Source organism: Antechinus flavipes, chromosome 3 (genome assembly GCF_016432865.1).
Source record: "Antechinus flavipes isolate AdamAnt ecotype Samford, QLD, Australia chromosome 3, AdamAnt_v2, whole genome shotgun sequence".
NCBI classification, from domain to species: domain Eukaryota; kingdom Metazoa; phylum Chordata; class Mammalia; order Dasyuromorphia; family Dasyuridae; genus Antechinus; species Antechinus flavipes.
The window spans coordinates 83,392,065-83,413,183 of NC_067400.1; the positions used below are offsets into that span (position 1 = coordinate 83,392,065).

Genomic DNA, 21,119 nt, shown 5'->3' on the forward strand with positions numbered 1-21,119 from the left:
GAAATTAAATAAACATATACTTTAATATACTCACTGGCTTTGTTTATTCATACATATTCATGTATTTATTGCTTTTATTTTTTAATAATATTTTATTTTTCCAAATATGTGTAAAGCTAGTTTTTAACATTTACCTTTGCAAAACTGTGTCCCAAATTTTTCTCCCTTTCCCCTTATCCCCCTCAGATAGCAAGCAATCTGATATAGGTTAAATTGGTGCAATCATGAACTGTTTATTAAAACTTTGCTATGAGCTAGATGCTAGACTTACAAAGATCAGAATTTTTAAGTCCCTTTTCATATACTCTGTGTATATTTTGTAATATGGGTGATAGGAGGGTCTTATAACAACTGTGGGGGATCAGAAAATGCTTTGTGTATGACACAGTGATTGAGATGAGCTTTGAAGGATGTTAGGAATGATCAGCAGTGGAGGTGGGGGAGTGGGGAGACATTCCAGGCATAACAAGGACAATCTGGTCAAAGATATGGAAGTGGAAGGTGAAGCGAAGGGAATGGGAAGTAGGCCAGTCTTCTTAGACCTTAAAAATTCATGAAAGCTGATGATGTGCAGTGAATCTGGAGAGGTGAGCTGGAGCCAGATTGTTAAAAGCTATAAATATTGATGGACTATAGATCTAGCTGCTCCTCCCGCTCTTGCTTAGATAGAGAGTGGTCACTTGATGCTGCTGTTCAGCCCAGTTTTGTCTGACTCTTTGTGACTTCATATGGCGTTTTCTTGGCAAATATTCTGGAGGGGTCTCAGTTGGTGTTGCCCAGGATCCCACGGCTCCTGAGTGTCTGGGGTCAGATTTTAATTCAGATCTTCTGACTCGGGGTCCAGCTCTACCCAATGGACCATCCAGCTGCCTTTAGGGAGTAATCACAGGAGATGGTAAGACAGCAGAAATTTCTCTGCTCAAGAAAGATTACACAAGATGCCAGAGCTGTCAGAGATGACTGTCTAAACATTTTCCTTTATCAGAGTCACTCATCCTCCCTGACTAAAGCTATAGCAAGATGGGATAAGAAATCCCAGCTGGGACAAGATAAACAAAACCAAGAATGTTTCTTCCTTACCTGTCTAGGAGTTTTGATTTTCTCTTGTGTCCTTCTATCTCTGGGCCATGGATCCCAAGCCCAGAGTTGTAACCTATTTATTCTAAAGACCTTTCCATCTGGAAGTGATCCATTTTGTGTTCTCTTTGCCACTTATTATTTTTTTTAATTGCAGCTACTAAATGTATTAATTAATTAACTAAATACTTAATGCAGAACTAAACAAATTCAAATTCTTCCCTGGAATTTCTGAGTTCAAGGCAATGCCTCTGTGACCTGTTGGATTTTTTTTGGGGGGGGGGGTCTAGTGAAGTGATGAGCTTACAGTCACTGGGGAGATGTATAATTATTGTGCACTGTTTGTCTTTTATTATGTACCAACTTTTTGCTTATCAAGCTCCTGACTGTACAAAAGCTGCATTTAGTATCCAAGCATTTTTGCTACTTTCTGGGAATAGTCAAATCTGTCATACTTGGATAATATAACCAAGGCATCCTGAGGTACAATCATGTTAAAGGATAAGGTGATTGGGAGATGGCAGAAATAGCTAATTTTTGTTTGGATAAATCTATATATGAGGTACTTAGGAGGTACAGTAAATGAAGCCCTGGACCTTGAGTCAGAAAAGCCTAATTTCAAATCCAGCCCCAAACACTAACTAGCTGGATGACCCTGAACAAGACACTCAGTTTCCTCATCTCTAAAATGTGTGTAATTTTCCTATTTCCCAGAGTTATTGTAAAGATCAAATGAGATATTTCTAAAATGCTTAGGACAATGGTGCATATATGTGTTCTTCCTCTTCCTTTTCCTCTTTTCCATCATCACCATCATCATCATCATCATTGTCATCATCATCCTATGACAACCAGTGAGCATTGTATCCTAGAGAAAGGCAGAGTTGAAGAGTAGAAGGCTGCTGACTCTTTGAAAGAATAATAATACTCAGCACTTCCACCACCATATGGTCCATGCAGACCACAGACGAATGTGTGGGATTCTCCAGTATACAAATCATAAGAGCTGACCTGTATTATATAAAGAGATGTCAACACTTTTGACCTTGTGGTTAAACTAAACAGCTCCAATGTGTATTTTGTCTTGTAGGTAACAGGGACTCATTGAGACTTCTTTAGCAGAAGTGTGATTGGTTAGATGTGTGATTTTAGAATGTCAATTTGGCTAGAAGTTGGGGTTGGGGATGGATTGGAGAGGGGGGGGGACTGGAGCAGAGACATCAATGACTAATAACTAATGCCTTAGTGCATGCAAGAGGTGCTTAGGGCTTGAACTAGGGTGGGTCAGGGAATGGAGATGAGAGATGACGTGGAGGTTGATTTGGTGAGACTTGACAACGAATTGTCTATATGGGAGTTTAGAAGGAATTAAGAGTTGAAGGAAATTCTGAGATTGTGAATATAGATGACTGGAAGTATAGTAGTGTCTTTGACAGAAATAAGGAAGCTAGTAAGAGGGGTAGCTTTTGGGGAAGAGATAATGAATTCTGTTTCGGATATGTTGAGTTTCAAATGCCTTCAGGACATCCAGTTGGAAATGTCTAATAGGCAGTTGTGATACGGTACTAGAACTCAGGGGAGAGACTAGGGAGAAATATATAGGGATATATAAGTTTGGAAGCCATGTGCATAGAGATAATTGAACCCATGAGAACTGACGAGATCACTGAGAGAGAGGATATAGAGAGAGAGAAATGAAGAGGGCGTACAGGTGGGCTCAGGGGAGAAGAGCAAAAAATATATTGGGAAATATCACTTAGGAGTAAGAAATAAGAAGGGGCCGGAAGTTTGTAGATGACACAGAAACCTCATACCTACACTTCATGAATGATTTCTTTGAGAATATAATGAGATGGCACTAAATATGGCTAGCACTCAATCACTTCACCAAAAAAAAAAAAAGAAAAGAAACTGAATTTATTTTAATAACTAGTTAATGACTAGTAGGAGTCAGGTGATAGAATGGTTAGAGTTCTAACCTGAAGTCAGGAAGACCTGAGTTCAAATGTAGCCTCAGACACTTATTAGCAATGTGACTTTAGGCAAGTCACTTTATCTTTGACTCTGTTTTCTCATCTTTAAAATGGGGCCAATAATAGCATCTACTTTCCAGACTTGTGAAGATCAAGTGAGATAAAAATTGTAAAGTGCTTAGTCCAGTGCCTGACAAAGTAGGTACCATACAAATGCTTATTCTCTTCTGTTCCCTATATTCAATTGTATGTACATCAAAGATTCTCTTCTACTCTGTTTCCCATGCATATGTGATAAACCATATTAAATTCCTTAAAAGATCTAATAATAAAGTTAATAGACCACTGACTTGTTAAAGCAAAGATAATGTTGTTATTGACAATTGTTATTAATTGATAACAAACAATCAGGAAAATACAAATGAAAAGCAATAATGTACAACTGCGGTAACTCTAATCTGATATGATTAAATAAACTGGTAATGCCAAGGAATAGGAAATGGGTAAGAGAATGAATAGTAATACAGACCATTCTTTCTTAAGGCAATCTAATGGATACACTTCATTTGCACTAAAAAGGAAAATAAAAGTCAAGAAACTTCAACTTGAAAATACTTGATCTTCTAATCAAATAAAGAAATACAGCAATTAAGAGCAACCCTAGTTTAGAATGTAAACTTTTGTGAACTCTACAAAGGAGGATAGTACAAGATTGTTTTTGAAAACAGTTAAAAAAAATTAGTTCATTTTGGGTTACCAAATGAGAAACATAACTGCAGTTATACTAAGAGTATTTGAGCAAGAAACTGAAAGGACAACAAACAAATGAAAAGTCAAAATAAAAATCTGATATCTATTTTATTTTATTTTTTTTTGCTGAGGCAATTGGGGTTAAGTGATTTGCCCAGGGTCACACAGCCAGGAAGTGTTAAATGTCTGAGGTTAGATTTGAATTCAGGTTCCACTCACTTCAGGGCTGGTGCTTTTTCCATTACTGATACTTATTTCAAATACTCTAAATTTAAAATAAGTTAATAATAAAAAATTAAAATAAAATAAACAAAAGTTTCACTTATAATTAATACTTTTCATAATGGACATGCCACATTTAAATTTTAACATTCAGAAATGCTACATGAAAATTTTGAAAGATTCTAAAAGAAAAAAAAAAGATAGGAAAAGCAGATGGACTGTACCAAATATAGGAAGAGGTCTGTCCTAGAGGTGATATAATTTTGAGGGAAATGAGGGATTATTTCTTAAAGTATTTGAAAGAGGGGAGAATACTAAAGAACTTTATGTGAAATCTTAGATACTATATTAAAGACGAAACTGAGAGAATATCAGTAAGTACTAATCCATATGTCTACTCTCTCTATCTCTAAAAACAAAATTTTAGAGTAATCTGAGTGGGTATCAAGAGTATACTTCAGAATGGGAATTTTGACAAAAGTATTAAAGAGGTATTGAACACACCTTTACAACTACTCATTAGTCAAAAAGTAGTAGAAAATACCCTCGGGGTGCTAACAGTATGTTGACTATGAATTAAATGTGGTTTGTTTGTTTGTTTTCAATTGAGGAAAATAACATCTTGGAAACTCTCTTGGTATCTCCCATGTAGATGTCAAAATCATGCAAGATTTATTGAAAAATATAACAACAGAAATAACCTTGATGATCAACCATCTGGTTGTTATAGTAAAGCAATTTGTCACTGTTAGAAAGGATAGTCACAACAGACTTCAAATAAAAGAGGGATTCTCTAAAGATGCTAGGATCTTTCAGTTGTTCCTTTCAGAGATGACATTGTGCTGATTATCTTAAGTCTTACAATACTGCAGAGCCTTGCAGATGAGATCCAGAGTTCAATTTAACTATCCATATAGGAAGATCATTTGCATGAACACTGTCTATTGTTCAGAGTATGCAATGCACTTGGATAGACAACTCATTGAAAAGTACCTCTTGGACAAACCCCACAAATATCAAAGTTTAACATTAGAAGAAACCATGTTTAAGAAGCCCCAAGCAAAAATTTGCATCAATTGATGCATCTGGTCTCAGAGACAGAATGAACTCAGATTGCCTTTAGGAATCATAGTACTTTTTTAAATCCTAAGTTTTTTTTTTTTTTCCTGAAACCAAGATTTATTTTTTTATTTTAACTTTAAAAAAATTTTTGTATTACAATTCTCCTAATAATTTTCCTATCATGCCATTTCTAATGGAATCCTTGTTTGAAATAAATAAAAAAGCTTAAACAAAATCAACTACTATAGGACTTTTTATAACAGTTTAGCCTTCCATTGGAGGAGGGATGGACAGATCAAGACAGTTCTAGTGACTAATGATGACTTTTAATATAAATCCTAACTCTAAAGGAATTTTTTTGACCTTTGGGTTTGGCTTTGAGCTTACTCTAAAATGAATTCATTTCCAAAAGGCATCATATCCCTTTGTCTACCTCTGTATAAAACCTCACACTTTTCAAATATCTGTGGGCCATTCAGAACCTCAAGTTTTTCATGACATTCATGGGACTTCATCTCAAGCAAATTCCCAAAGATAACAGATAAAAAGTGTATGTGCCTCATATCCTTTATGTAGGAACAAGTATATCCACTAAGTAGATGTGTCATTAATGAACCCTGTCATCTAGTGTGAATTAGATCAGCTAAGCAAAAAACTTCACTTTTTTCCTGGATCAGCTCACCAACCAACACTGCTACTATAGCTTTTTTAAAAATATTTTTAATTTATGGAATAAAAGAAGCATTTCTATAACATAGTATAATAAAAAAAGATGATTGCACATGAAACTGCAAATTCATTACGTATAACTTGCTATTTCTTTCAAATATACAATACAATTATCATGGAAATTTCTTTTTATCCTTCCCTATCACAGCCTAGAGATGGCTACCATTAGACATATGTATGTGTGTATGTGAAATTATTTTATATAAATGTCTATTTATCAGTTCTTTCTCTGGATATAGATGGCATCTTTCCTTGTGTGTCCTTTATAGTTAAGTTGGGCATTTGTAATAGTCAAAATAATTTATTTGCTCAAAGTTGTTCTTAAAATAATATTGCTGTTACTATATACAATGTTCTCTTGGTTCTGCTCTAGTTATAACTTATAAATCTAACATATATACTTCATTGTACATTCATAGTCTCCCTGTCTCTCTACTAAGAGGAAGCAGATTTCATGATCATTTCTTCTTCAGATAGTCATTGTAACTAGTAAACACTTGACTGCCTTTTAGGATTGCTTTGGATTACATTCTGTAATTCTTATGAAGACTGTTCACTGTTTACTTCATTGAATCAAGTTAGGAAAGCCTTCTCATACTTCTCTGAATACTTCATATTTATTATTATTATTATTATTTTAAATAATTTTTATTGATAGAACCCATGCCATTTATTATTTTTTTCAGTGCAGTAATATTTCCATAAATTCAGTGTCTTAATTTGCTTAGCCATTCTGCTGTTAATGGACATCCATTGTGTTTTCAGGTTTTTTTTTTTTGTTACTGCAAAAAAAGTGTTGCTCTCAGTATTTTGGTATATATGAGGTCTTTCTATCTTTGATCTCCTTAGGGCATATGCCCAATAATGGCACTGCTGCTTCAAAAGGTATAAATGTTTTAAGAACCATCTTTTAAAGAATGATATTCTTCTGGGGATAATATATGGCTTTGAGAAGTGGAATACCAGGGTCTTTGAAGAACTAAAGTTGTATCATCCAAAGGGCAAAGAAGAGTTAAATGGTAAAAGTGAATAGTCTGCAACAATCAGGGAAGAATTTTCCTGGAGAAAAAAAATATAAAGGAAGTATGATTGGGAAGGAGGTTGAGAATGGACTGGTCATGTAACAAGAGTAAGGGATAATTGATGGAAGACTGATATGATCAAGGACAAGGACAACTTTTTTTTTAGTCTTTATATCTCCAGTGTCTTGCATATAATAGGACCTTAATAAATGCTTATTAGATTGAATTGGATCACTGACCCATTAAAATATCAGAGTACTGAACATGATTGATGATGAATTATTTTGAATTTCAATTTTCATTGTACCATAATGGGACTAGAAGTAGATGGTGTAGGAAATTAGATTAGATGCATGCTGACCCCAAGACCCTTCCCCCTCAAGATTTTGGTTTAAAAGAATCTCTTATATCAGCTCATTACAACTTGCTTCTTTCTCTCAAAAGGGAATGGAGGAAAAAATTCCAAGTTAATTGAGAATTTTGGTTCTTTTTCTTGATTATTCAATGTTTATTCAACCAAAAAGGCAAATATAAGGAAGACCAAAATAAATAAAAGTATTTGGATCCTGGATCTTAATAAGTTTAAACATTTAGGAATGGAAGGGGGGGTGACCAGCACCACAGATGGTCATTCTGGCATTTTTGACCCCTTCTATCTTCTTAGGTTCATTCCAGGTGGCCTGTCCATTTGGCCTGACCCAGTTTTGGTATTTCCTTACTTTCATTTCTGGGTGTCATTCAAGTGTAATGTTCTCTTCCAAGTCTCGTGGTTTTTTCCTGGCTTGGTGTTCTTTGCCATTTTTCCTCTCTACTCCTAGTCCAAGGTGAACAGATGTTGACTGACAGTCAGTTCTGGCCAAGAACATTTGACTATCTGCCACCTAGTGCTAAGATATGACAAGTGACTTTCTATATTTACAGCATGTACAAATTTTGCTCCATGTGTCATACAGATCCTGATGCCCAAAGCCAGGACTTCATGGGGACTTCATAGGGACAGTGGAGTTGAGTTCAGCTGGACAAATCCAATATATAGTTCTTGGGATGAAAATACAAAGATCTTGATTATATCCTCTTTTTTAAAAAAAAATAGCTTTTTATTTTCAAAAGATATACAAAGATAGTTTTCAATATTCATCCTTACAAAACTTTGTGTTCCAAATTTTTTCCTTTCCTTCCCCTAACCCCTTTCCTAGATAGTGAGCAATACAATACATGTTAAACATGTGCAATTCTTCTATACCTATTTCCACATTTATCATGCTGCACAAGAAAAATCAGATCAAAAAGAAAAAAAATTAGAAAGAGAACCCTCCCCCCATGCATACTACAACAAAAAAGGTGAAAATACTATGTTGTGATCTGCATTCAATCCCAACAGTTCTCTCTCTGGATGCAGATGGCTCTCTCCATCACAAGTCTATTGGAATTGGCCTGAATACCTCATTGTTGAAAAGAGTTCATCAGAGTTGATCATCACGTAATCTTTTTGTTGCCATGTAAACTTTAGTTTTACTCACTTCGCTCAGCATCAGTTCATGTAAGTCTCTCCAGGTTTCTCTGAAATCATCCTGCTGATCGTTTCTTACAGAACAATAATATTCCAGAACATTCATATACCAAAACTTATTCAGCCATTCTCTAGTTGATGGGCATCCACTCAGTTTCCAGTTCCTTACTACTACAAAGAGGATTGCCACAAACATTTTTGCATGTGTGTTATATATACTTTTAACTATAGTATATTGTGTCTAGACAGGATCATGGACTCACATAGACAACTAAGGAATGAATACACACACACACACACACACACACACACACACACACACACACACATTCACCACATGGGACCCTGCAGGCAGGTATAACACAACAAGAAAAAATACAGGAAGCCCAAACCACTTCAGTTAAACTACTACACCATTCCTTCAAGCCTACATTCAGTAAGTAGTGTGTCACCAATTTTTCTTTTCTTTTTAAAATGCCTATTTTTATTATCTTGTTCACTATTTCCCTATTACTTGTAAAACATTGTTAACATTCATTTTTTGAGAGGCAATTGGAGTTAAATGACTTGCCCAGGGTCACATAGCTAATAAGTATTAAACATTTGAGGCTGGATTTGAACTCAGGTGCTTCTGACTCCAGGGCTGGTGCTCTATATATACTGCACCATTTAGATTCCTACAACTTTCATTTTTAAAAAATTTTTAAAAATTAAAAAAAAATTTAAAAATTAAAAAAATTTCTCCCTCTCTTTCCTACTCTTTCCCACCCCTTGATAAAGCAAGCAATATGATATCAATTGTACATGTGATGTCATGCAAATTATATTTCCATATTAATCATGTTGTAAAAGAAAATAGAAACAAGAAAATAAAAACTTTAAAGAGAATGCTTCACTCTGTATTCAGAGTTGATTAGTTTTCTTTCTGGAGGTGCATATCATTTTTCATCATGGATTGCTTTGGAATTATCTTGGACTATTGTCTTGATCAGAGTAGCTAAATCTTCACAATATATATTCTTATCATATTGCTATTGCTTTCTACAATGCTCTTCTGGTCCTACTTACTTCACTTTGCATCCGTTCATATGAGTCTTCCCAGGTTGTTCTGAAATCATCTTGTTTCATTCTGTTCATCATTTCTTTTAGCACGATAGTATTCCATCACAACATAGCTATTTCCTAATTGATAAGCATGTCCTCAGTATTCAATTCTTTGCCACCATAAAAAGAGATGCTATAAATTTCTTTGTACTATAGGTCCTTTTCCCTTTTCTTTGATTTCTTTGTCATATAGAACTAAGACCAGTTTATAACTTCACCAACAATGCACTGGTCATTTTCTTTTTCTCTTATACTAGTTAGCCTGATAGATACCATGTCAACATGGTATCTTAGAGTTGTTTTAATTGCATTTTTGAGTATTCTTTCATGTAACTATTGATGATTTTGATTTTTTTAAAACTGCCTATTCATACTCTTTGACTATTTATCAATTGGAAAATAGTTCTTAATTGTACAAATTTGACTCGTTTCTCTATTTATTTGAGAAATAAAGCCTTTATCAAAGAAACTTGCTCAAAACATGTTTTCTCAGCTTTTCCTTTCTAATTTTGGTTGCATTGGTTTTGTTTGTGCAAAACATTTTTTTTTGTTTCATGTAATTACTTTCTGTAATCTTCTCAGTTTCTTATTTGACCATAAATTCTTCCCTAATTCATAGGTCTGACAAGTAAATTTTTCCTTGCTCCTCTAATTATGATATCAATTTCTTTCAAACTGCTTTCCAGCTTTCCCATCAATTTTTGTCAAATGATGAGTTCTTAACCCAAAAGCTTGTATTTTAAATTTATCAAACATTAAATTACTATCATGTACTTAATTTATTCCAGTGATTTACCACTTTTATTTTTTTAGCCAGTTTTGTTGTTATTGTTGTTGAATTACTTTAGTCATGTCCAACTCTACATGACTCCATTTGGAGTTTTCTTGTCAAAGACATAGAAATGGTTTGCTATTTCCTTTTCAGATAATTTTTAAGATAAGGAAACTGAGGCAAATAGGATTAAGTGACTTGTTCTTGGTCACAGAACTAGGTAAGGAGGATGAATCTTTCTAACTTCAGGCCCAGATTCTATTCATTGTAGTGCCATCTAACTGTCCATTTCTTAACCAGTATCAGATTGTTTTAATGATTACTATTTTATAACATAGTTTGAAATCTGATGATCCTAAACCACCTTCCTTCACTTTCTCTTCATTGATTCCCTTGACATTCTTGACCTTCTGTTCTTCCAGATTAATTTCATTATTGTGTTATCTAACTCAATAAAATAATATTTTAATAGTTTGATTGGTAAGGCACTGAATAAATATATTAATTTAGATAGGATTCTCATTTTTATCTAATTGACTCAGTCTATGCATGAGCAATTAATATTTTACAATTGTTTAGATTTGTTTTTATTTGTGTGAAAAGTATTTTGTAATTGTGTTCATATTATCCATGGATTTGTCTTGGCATTTTATATTATCTTCAGTTATTTTAAATGGAGTTTCTCTTTGTATCTCTTCCTGTTGGATTTTGTTGACAATATATAAAAATGTTCATAATTTATATGGGTTTATTGCATATCTTGCAACTTTGCTAAAGTAATTAATTGTCTTAACAATTATTGATTATTAAAGTTTTAAAGTATATCATGATACCATCTGCAAAGAGTATTTTATTTCTTTGTTGCCTATTTTTATTCCTTCAATTTATTTTTCTTGCCTTATTGTTATAGCTAGCATTTCTTTTTTTTAAATTTTGATAAGAGCCTTTTATTTTCAAAATATATGTAAAGATAATTTTCAACATTCCCCCTTGCAAAGCCTTGTGTTCCAAATTTTTATCCCACTCTCCCTTCCCTCCATGCTTTTACATGGTCTAGAAGAATTCTGCGTTCAAGAGTTGAGTTTAATTGTCTCTAGCTCTTTCTGGAACATCAAAAGGTGATATCAATTTAATGATACCCAATTCAAAGAAAACTTCATGGTTTGTTTTGATTTCTTCTGAGGACCTCAGTGTCTTGGCATAGGAACCTTAAACTATAACTTGGACCAAGGTTTGTTAACCTAGCGTCCATGGACTTTAAAAAAAAATCTCAATAACTGCATTTCAACATAATTGGTTTATTTTGTAATCTTATTTTATATTATATATTTAAATATGTTCTTCTGAGAAAGGTTTCACTTGTGTACCAGAAGGATCTGTGGCATACTAAAAGGTTAATAATCCCTGGACAAAAACATATTCAACTTAACATTTATGTTTTTTTCCAAGAGTGAATCAACCCAGTTTTTTTTTTATCCTGATATAATATTGAGTTCCAGCAGTTGGAAGTATGTTTGAATGAAGTCCTAAAGAGCCATTGCAATAATTTTTTTTCCTATCAAAAGAGAGAGATACCTTATTTTTTCTTTTCACAATCCACAATTCTTTGTACTATGGGTAATAATTGCAGTTTTCAGTGCCCCATGGAGATTACTATTCAGTATTACCCAGCAGGGTAATGACACCAGATAGGAGATGATCCAATCAGAGATTTCTCATACACCAATGAAACATTTTGCCTAGACTTGTTGTGCACCAAAAACCTCTTGAATAGAACAATCAAAATGAATAGAAGATAACCCAATAATTTGATCAATATCCCCTTCTCAAGTAGGCTCAGTATTTTAAGTTTCAAGTGGAGGGTGTGTGTGTGTGTGTGTGTGTGTGTGTGTGTGTGTGTGTGTGTGAACAAGAACTCTAGTTAACCTATTTAAAGATTCCCAATGCTTTCCACATGGATCCTACAACTCCACCCTTCACATACACAAAAGTTCTTTCAGGTGGCTCTGTGAACATCCCTTTCTTGACCCTCTCTAGTAGACCTCTGCTTTGAACTTTGAGTTTGGAGAGGTCATAAAAATGTATTTCCTCCCTCCCTTCACCAATGCATCCCATTCGTGCAGTCCTGCTCAATGAGGTTTTTTTGTGTTCCAAAAAGGCACTCATGATATTTTTCAATTCTCCATGAATCCTTCCTCCGGGGTACATATACTGAATTGTGCCATTTAACTCTGGGTTGCTTTTATTTTTCTAAATCTCTGAGAGTAGGGGAGAAGTGGAACTCTGACTTCCAGTCAATGCTCCCAATAAAGGAGCTATGCCTATAATTTCTTTTGACTAATTCATCCTTAGGTGAGGATTAAGAATGTGAATTTGTAGCCTTATGTCCTTACCCCAACTTTCCTTTGATTAACTGAGTATCCAGAGCAAGATACTGGCTCTGGATCTCTCTGTCACTGTGTCTGTCTCCCTACTTATCCTCCCCTCCATTTTATCTGATGTTATCAGCTCCAATCCCCATTCTAAAATTTCTCCCTAATACATACATACATACATACATACATACATACATACATATATATATATATATATATAGCCAGTTACACTTAATATCTCTTTTAAATCATGGACATCTTCCAGTGCTGGTGCCCTTGTTTCTTTTATCCAATTTTAATCAATTAGCTTTTACAAAGGAATATTTGCTGAGAAGATAAAGCAAGAACAGAAGTACATTTCCCCCAAAATCTAGGGGCACACTCCTCTATAACATCTTAGTCCTGGGGAGAGTAGTTTTAAATTTAAAACACTTTCTAAATTTGTCCCATCATGTTCACCATTGGACAATGGATGAGTCATAGCTCTTACTTGGTTGCTTTCAATCCTTGCTATACTGAGTCCAACAATCCCTCAGGACTTCACTCCTAAATAGGTTTAGCTATCTGTCCAATATGGCAGGAACCCCAGCTCCTAGACCCATTGTGGCTCAAACTTTTGACTTTTCCCTGCTCACGAGATCTAAACCTAGTCTAATGTGCTTTCATGGAAGATCAAGAAAGGGCAAGCACAAAGGGACAGAAGCAAAGATAGGCTCAAATGCTCATGACTCGTCTCTGATTTTCATACATGCCAGAAAATGACCTCAGTCATCACAGTACATTTTGTAAGCAATCACAATTCTGGCCAAGCAGCCAATTGAAAGGCTTCTTTCCTTCATGTGGTAAGCTGACTGGAGACAATTCCATGATCTGAAGTGCATGGCAGGAGAACATGCTGCAAATGTTCATCAAGACTGGGCTTATTGACTGGTCCCCTATTCCTCATATCCATATACGTTTTTGGTAGGGAAGAGATGAAGGAATAATAAATATTAAGTGCTCTGTTTGTGATTGTCATAAAGTCCTGGCCTCTCCCTCCCAGGACTTCCTATGATGAAAGATAACAATGGAGAATACATATACATACAGTACACTTAAGCATGTAGGTTATGGAGAAAATACTCAGGGAAGATGGTGGTTCCAGTCACACATATATTTGTAATATGTAATATGCATTATGTAATAGAGATATATCATACATGCATATATATGTATGTAAAAATGGCTCTGATTAATATCAAATGATTGCACAACCAATCTAGTGAAGCCTTTGTGGGGATATCCTAAGTAGGAAAAATGATTCTAGCCCTAGGAAGTTACCCCTTAAAGTGGGCAGTGCATTTTTGCCAGATTATGGTCAGCTTCCAGGAGAGGTGGCGTGACAGACAGAACCACTTAATGCTCTTAGCTCCTCCTGAGTTGACACTCTGATCAAGCACTTCTAATAACATGTGTACACTTAAGAGAAGCTTCTTATCTGGAGGCCGGGGGTTGATGCAGAGGCTTCCCCATTGAATGGAGAACAGTGTCTTGTTAACAACAGGTTTTCCCTGTGTAAAAATTTAAAAAAGGATTCTAGAGGGTCAAAGGATTTTCTTTTCCTTTTGATTTTTCTTTATTTAATCTTATGCTGCTCTTTCCTTCTAAATGGGAGAGCACTATACAGAGGGAGATTGCTGAATCCCTTTCTTTCTTCCCTCCTGAGTGACAGAAAAATCAACATCATGCTTTCCAATTCCCACGTTTAAGTCGTATCCTCCCAGTCTACTGGCTTGCTCCTCATTCTTTCTCTCAAGGCACAGCTGGTGGCGAGGAAATAGAGAAGAAATAGAGAGAAAACAACAATGAAAAGGAGGAAAATGAGAAAGTGTACAGAGAGGACAGAAGAACCAAACTTCCAAAACTTCTGATTTTCTCACCAAGGTTCTAATTAGGCAGCCCCTGTGGGCTCTGGGTAATGGTCAGGCTGCAGTATGTCACACTGTTTATCCAAGATCAGGGCAGGCTCCTGTCTTAGGTTGTTATAGTCTGGTGTAGGATTGGAGAGATTCCTCCTGTCTCCTACAGGTTTGTGCATAACATTCTCTACTATCTCCTTTAGAAATAGATAGTTAGGCAGCTGGGTAGTTCAGTGGATAGAGACCTAAGTTCAAATTCTTCTTAAAGCTGTGTGACCCTGGACTTGTCATTTAATTGCTCTCAATTTCAGAATCCTCAACTGTAAGGTGGAGATAATAACAGCACCTACTTCACAGAATTGTTGTGAGAATCGAGGGAAATAACATACAGGTAAGATGCTTTGCAAATCTTACAGCATTACATAAGTGTTGGCTATTCCAGATTGACAAGTCAAACCTCCTTGCTTCCCTGGCTCTTGGGCTCGTCTAGTCTTGCCTTATCCTTGGAGAAGGAGGTTTCCCTCAGGCTCTGCAACAGAAGCTTCAGGGTCAGGCTTCCCAATGACTCAGAACTGTGGGTAAACCTCGTTTTTTAGTGATGTCATAGCTTGCAGGGTAACTAACAGAGGTGGTGACTTAGTATTAAATGTTTATTTAGAGGCTTCTCCCTGCTCACATGAGGCAGGAAACTGAGAGATTCTACTTATCATTGCTTGAAGTAGATTAACACCTGTCACAGGATCCAAATCATATCTTTTATCTGGCTTAATAGTCAAGACTAAAACAAATCTAAATTCAGAATGGCAGAAAGGAGCAGACTTTTGTGCTTTACTTATTGATTTGGGATTGACTGATGCCCAAATTTGTTCCTGATGATTTGAGAACACAAAGTTTCATAGCTCCCACAATTTCTTATTCCATGAAAACCATAGGATCCTTCCTTGATATTAAACTGTGCTCATTCAGTAAGTTAACACCTTAGAGTCAACTTTATTTTTAGCTTATACATACAAGTTATTTTTGTTTTGTTTTGTTTTTAGCAATAGCTGGTCGTTAGGGGCAGCTGGGGAAGCACAGTGCAGAGAGAGTACCGGGTCTGAAGTTAGGAGGACCAGAGTTCAAATCTGGCCTCAGACACATACTAGCTGTGTGAACATGGGCAAATCACTTAACCTTGTTTGCCTCAGTTTCCTCATCTGTAAAATGAGCTGGAGAAGAAAATGGTAGTATCTTTGTCAGGAAGACTCCAAGTGGGGTCACAGAGCTTGATGTGATTGGAAACAACTAGCCTGAAGATTTACACAAATTAAATTGTCCCTATTATCGTCTACTCCATTCATTTCATTCTTGAGAAAATTGAGTTATCTAAAAAGAGAAATTGTAGTGGAGATTCCCAGTCAGGTCTGAGTTGCACTAACTGGCATCTAAAGTTCTTTCCAGCTGAGATTCTATGGCATCTGAAGCACCTTCTACTATGAGATTTATGAGTTTATACTCATAAACACAGATGTATACACATAATCTACAGAAGAAATAACAAATTGTAATTGTAACTCAGCCCCCAATATAGTTACATAATTTGCAGTATATTTTAACATTTTTATTTTCATTGTCAGTGATAAGAGAATCATTACAGCTGGGTCCTCCAAAAACATTTCTAGCTATGCCATCTCCACAAAGACCATCACCTCCATTCCTTTTTGGAAAATTAGACCCTGGAACCTATCTGAGTTTTGATAGGCTAGTTTGGGCTTTAACTTGCTTTGTTCCAGGCTTCTATAGTACTCCCAAAATATCTGTAGTCATGAACCCTCAAGTGTATAGACATGTATAAATAAATAAATATAAGATAAATATAAGTATAAATGTATATGTATTTATATACAATCATATACACATATATATGTATATGCATGTGTACATCTCTCTACATCTTTGCTTCCAGATCTCTTTTATGTATTATCTTTTTTGAAGCTAGGAACTATTTCAACTGCTTTCATTTATATCCTCAGTGCCTTATACTGTACCTAGCATATAATAAGTGCTTAACAAATTTTCCCTCTCCTCCTGTCCTTCCCTCTTTTCCCTTTAGTATTATATGAGGAAATGAAAATGACACTTAAGGTCAATGTCAGAGAACAACCAAACCTGACCAAGTACACAGAAGAAATCAATGTGGAGGGTAACACAATTTTAAAAGCACCAAAGTATCCATTTTTAAGGTATCTCAAAGAAGGAAAAATACCCAAAGCATAAAAAGTATCATAGAAAATATTACTAATAATATTTCACACTTCTTTAGCTCTTTGAGGTTTATAAAACACTTTCTCCACAACAACATTGTGGGATAGGTAGTGAAAGTATCACTATCTGATCAACTATAATAGACTTGGCTCTTTTCAGCAATGAAGTGATTCAGAACAATTCCAATAGATTTGTTATGGAAAGTGCCTTCTCATCCAGAGAAAGAACTATGGAGACTGAATATGGATCAAAGAATAGTATTTTCATCTTTTTGTTGTTGTTGTTATTTGTTTGCTTGTTTTCTTCCTCTTTCTTGTGCTTTTCCCTTTTGATCTGATTTTTCTTTCATAGCATGACAAATATGGAATTATGTTTTGAAGAATTGCATATGTTAAAACTATAACAGATTGCTTGCTGTCTTGGGGAAAGGGAGTAGGGAGAGAGGGAGAAAAATTTGGAACACACAGTTTTGCAAAGGTGAATGTTGAAAACTATCTTCACATGTATTTGGAAAAATATTATTAAAATAATAATAATAAATGTCCAAAAAAAGTATCACTATCTCCATTTTACAGAAGAGGAAAGTGGGGTCCATCAAAATTAAAATGACTTGCTTAGGTTCACATAATAATTGTCAGAAGTGACATTAAACCCCAGGGCTCTTGATTCCAACACCAAGAATGCTCCTACTATACAATACTACCTTTTATTGTTGTTGTTGCAAAAAAAAAAAAAAAGCGAGTGAAGTCATGAGCAACTCATTATTTTTTCATCTTTCTAATGGTCTGCAAGTATATTGAGGATAAGGACCTTGTTTAAAAAATGCAAAAAGGACAGACAAACAAGCATCAGGGAAATATTTGAACATCAGTAGTATAATAAAACAAGTTTGATAGTTCTACTAGAAAAATCAGATTTGAAATACATGACAAAAAAGAATGAACTGGATAGATCTAATTAGATGATTGGATTCCTAGAGTGAATTGGTTTCTGTCTGCATTAAGAAGTGGTGCCAATTAAAAGCAGATTGCATCACCCCTATCACCAAAAAGGTAAGAAGGCTGTTCTAAACAAGTTAAGCCTTGCTCAGGAGTCCCCAGCTACTCAGCCATCAAAGTAGTGAGCAGGTGTGGCAAACAGGGAGTTTATCCCAACATTTAGCCAAGAGAGCTGCTAAAAAGATTTTTTTCTGAATAAAGTTTTTGTATTTGTGTCTTGGGAATAAATAACACACAAAAGTATTTGTGCACTTATATATGTCTAGGGGATGAGGGAATGCTATAATCCTCAGCTGAAATGAGATAAAAACAATTTTATGCCAAATTTTTCATATTCTTTGACTCAGTGATCCCACTAAAATGTTTATACCCCAAGGAGGTCAATGACAGAAAGATCCCATATGTCCCAAAATATTTATAGAAACCCTTTATAATAGCAAACAACTTTTTAAAATGTGTTCAATGATTAGAGAATGATGGGACAAATCGTGGCATATAATTGCTATTGAACATTATTATACCACAAATGACATAAAAAATGAGGAATTCAGAGAAACATGGAAGGACTTATATAAATCCATTAAAATTAAAGAAACCAGAAGCAAAAGACCAGTATGCACAATAACTATATTTATAAGGACAAAATTTACATTTTCTCATTTGAGTTTGACAACAGCCCTGTAAGACTATTAGACATATTATGTCTATTTTGTTGATGAGGGAAAAAAGATCAAATGTATTAAGTGATTTAGCCAATATCATACAGCTAATAGGTTTCACAGATAGGATATAAATCTATGTCTTCTTGATTTTATGTCCTGCATTGTAGTAAGCAGGGCTAGGCAACAGATGAATAACAATTGTATGAGAAAAAGGTTTGGAGCACCAAAACTAAAGCTGTTGAGACTTGCCAAGGACAATACAAAAAAAAAGATTTTTTTAAAAGATATATAGGGGGTAGGAAGAGGTTTTGAGGTGGAAGGAATGACAATTATAGTCAACAATAAGGAAGTTGATCTGGTTATGTCATTTTATAAACTTTAAAATATATGTGTCGAGCCTGATTAATATTATTCTATTACTCCTCATAGACTTGTCCTTACTTCCATAGTTTACATATATCTTTTAAAAATTTGAATTGATCAATGTGATCCTTATTAGAACCACATTGGTCTCTGTAGATAACTTTGTCTTTTCTTATGAGAATAATTTTTGCCTGTATCTTCAGAATTTCATTTTTGAAAACTTCTCATTCCTCTGAATTCTCATACATCTGTTTTCTTTCCTAAGGGAAAGAACTTCGGGCTTGGAAGGACAGAAAATGATTAGCCCGAAATGTAAATCCAAGATAAATACTCTCAATGAAATCAAGTCAACTGAATCTCCACACTAAGGTATAGGCTAACCTAGCCCATGATTTATGCAAGCCTATGCCTAGGATATTAAATTAAATTATTGCTAAACCACTGTGAGTGATTTTTTAAATTGAAGAGAAGGGAAACATCTTAGCAATGGAGAAGGATCATTATGTCTCTTTTTTTTTTCAAATAGGAAGAATCTTTAAACTATAGACCAATGAGCTTGTCTTTGATTCCTGGCAGTTTTGGAACAGTTATTAAAAGGATGGTTTGTGAATGTCTCGAAAAGGAAACAGTGATACTAAAAACTAGCCTAACTTTATTTTAAAAATAATCAAATCATATTAGATGCTAACCTTTTTGACGGCATAACTAAACTGACAGATCAAAGGACTGTTATAGACATAATATTTTTAGGTTTAAGGAAAGTATTATTTGGAAAAGTCTTTCAGGCTATTTTTGCAGATATGATAGAAATGTGGGGATTATGTGATAGTGTATTTCAGGTGGACTGGACCCAAAGAGCAGCCATTAATGAGATGATGTCAATTTGGAAAGAAGCTTGTATTAGAGTAATCTATCCTCAGTCTTAGTCAATATTGTTCTGAATGGTTTGAATGAAGGCATAGAAATCATACTTGTCAAATTTGCAGACAATATAAAGCTAGGGGAAAAATAGCTAATATCTAGATGACAATCAAAAGTTTAGAATAAAGATGTCAAATAAGCAGACTGCAGATAACATGGGGTTCACAAAACTCTTGAGTGTGACCAAAACGGGATTAAAGTATAAATTGGGAAATATTTAACAAAATACATGAAAAATGAATTAAAACAGATCATTTCTATACGTGTTTTTCTAAATAAAAATGCATCCTTATGTATGAGTTAGTGACCTCAATTTCTATTTCTCTTTGAATTTGACATCACTGATCTAGAAAACTGAACAGTATCAATAAATGAAATCTCTTAGGGCATCAAGTTTTCCATTCAAGTTAAAAAAATCAATTTCACAAATGTAGGATGGAATGGGAATAGAGAGATAACAATTCAGAGGAGAAAAATCTGGAGGTTTTAAAAGACTTCAAATTCAATATAAGTTGAGAGTGTGACATAACAGCTCAAGAAAGCTAATGGGATCATTAGGAGCATCATGTCAGAATCACATAGAACCTCACAATGAGGGAAGCACTTCGATGACTATCTAGTCCAACTCAAACCTAAAAAAAATAATAATAAAAGAAGGAACTGGTCATTTCTCATAACAGCCTCTTCCACTTTTAGGTAGGGTTAGGAGACTTTACCTGACACCAATAGTAAATTTTTCTCTTTGTAACTTACATTCATTTCCCTTTAGGACTAAGTGGAACAAGTCTAATCTTCCAGATGTTTGCTTTTCAAATAACTAAAGATAACTATCATATCTTCCCTAATTCTTCTTTAAACTAAACACCCACAGTTTCTTCCACTGATCCTCAAATATCATGACTTTGAGGCCGTTCACCATCTTGATTTGCCTTCCTTGGGATACTGTATATCCTGCTTATAAATGTCCTTCCTAAGGACTGAAACTCAGAACTGACTATAATATACAGAGTAGACTATAGTGGGATTGGCATTGCTTTATTCTTAGATATGCTTCTCTCAGTGAAGCATTAATTTCTTTGACTCCTATAATCACATTGTTGACTCATACTGAGCTTACAATCCACGAAAAAACCCCAGACTTCTTAAGTGGAATGGGGTAGGCTATCTCAAGACACAGTGAGATCTCCATCACTGCTGGTCTTATAGTAAAAGTTGATTGACTACTAATGGGAGATATAATGGAAATAATTCCTATAAAGGGAGTGGCTATAACAGATAGTATCTGAGGGCCTCTGCCAAGGTCTAAGCTTCTGTAAAATATAAAAATAAATGAAAAAGTACTAATTATATACTAATGTGCACATTAGTATGCTGGGGATATGAATAGAAATGCAAAACAGTCTCTGTTCTCAAGATGATATTTTAAAGGAGGTAGTT

The 21,119-nt window shown here is 34.8% G+C and overlaps 1 protein-coding gene across 1 annotated transcript in view; it reads right to left on the reverse strand.

The window, feature by feature from the left end:
• Positions 1-217: 217 nt before the first annotated feature.
• Positions 218-21,119, reverse strand: part of CDK15 (cyclin dependent kinase 15) — a 136,347-nt gene continuing 115,445 nt past the window's right edge. The window contains exon 14 of the mRNA XM_051983770.1: positions 218-870. The gene's annotated coding sequence lies outside the window, so the exon portion shown is untranslated. The remainder of the gene's footprint in view (positions 871-21,119) is intronic.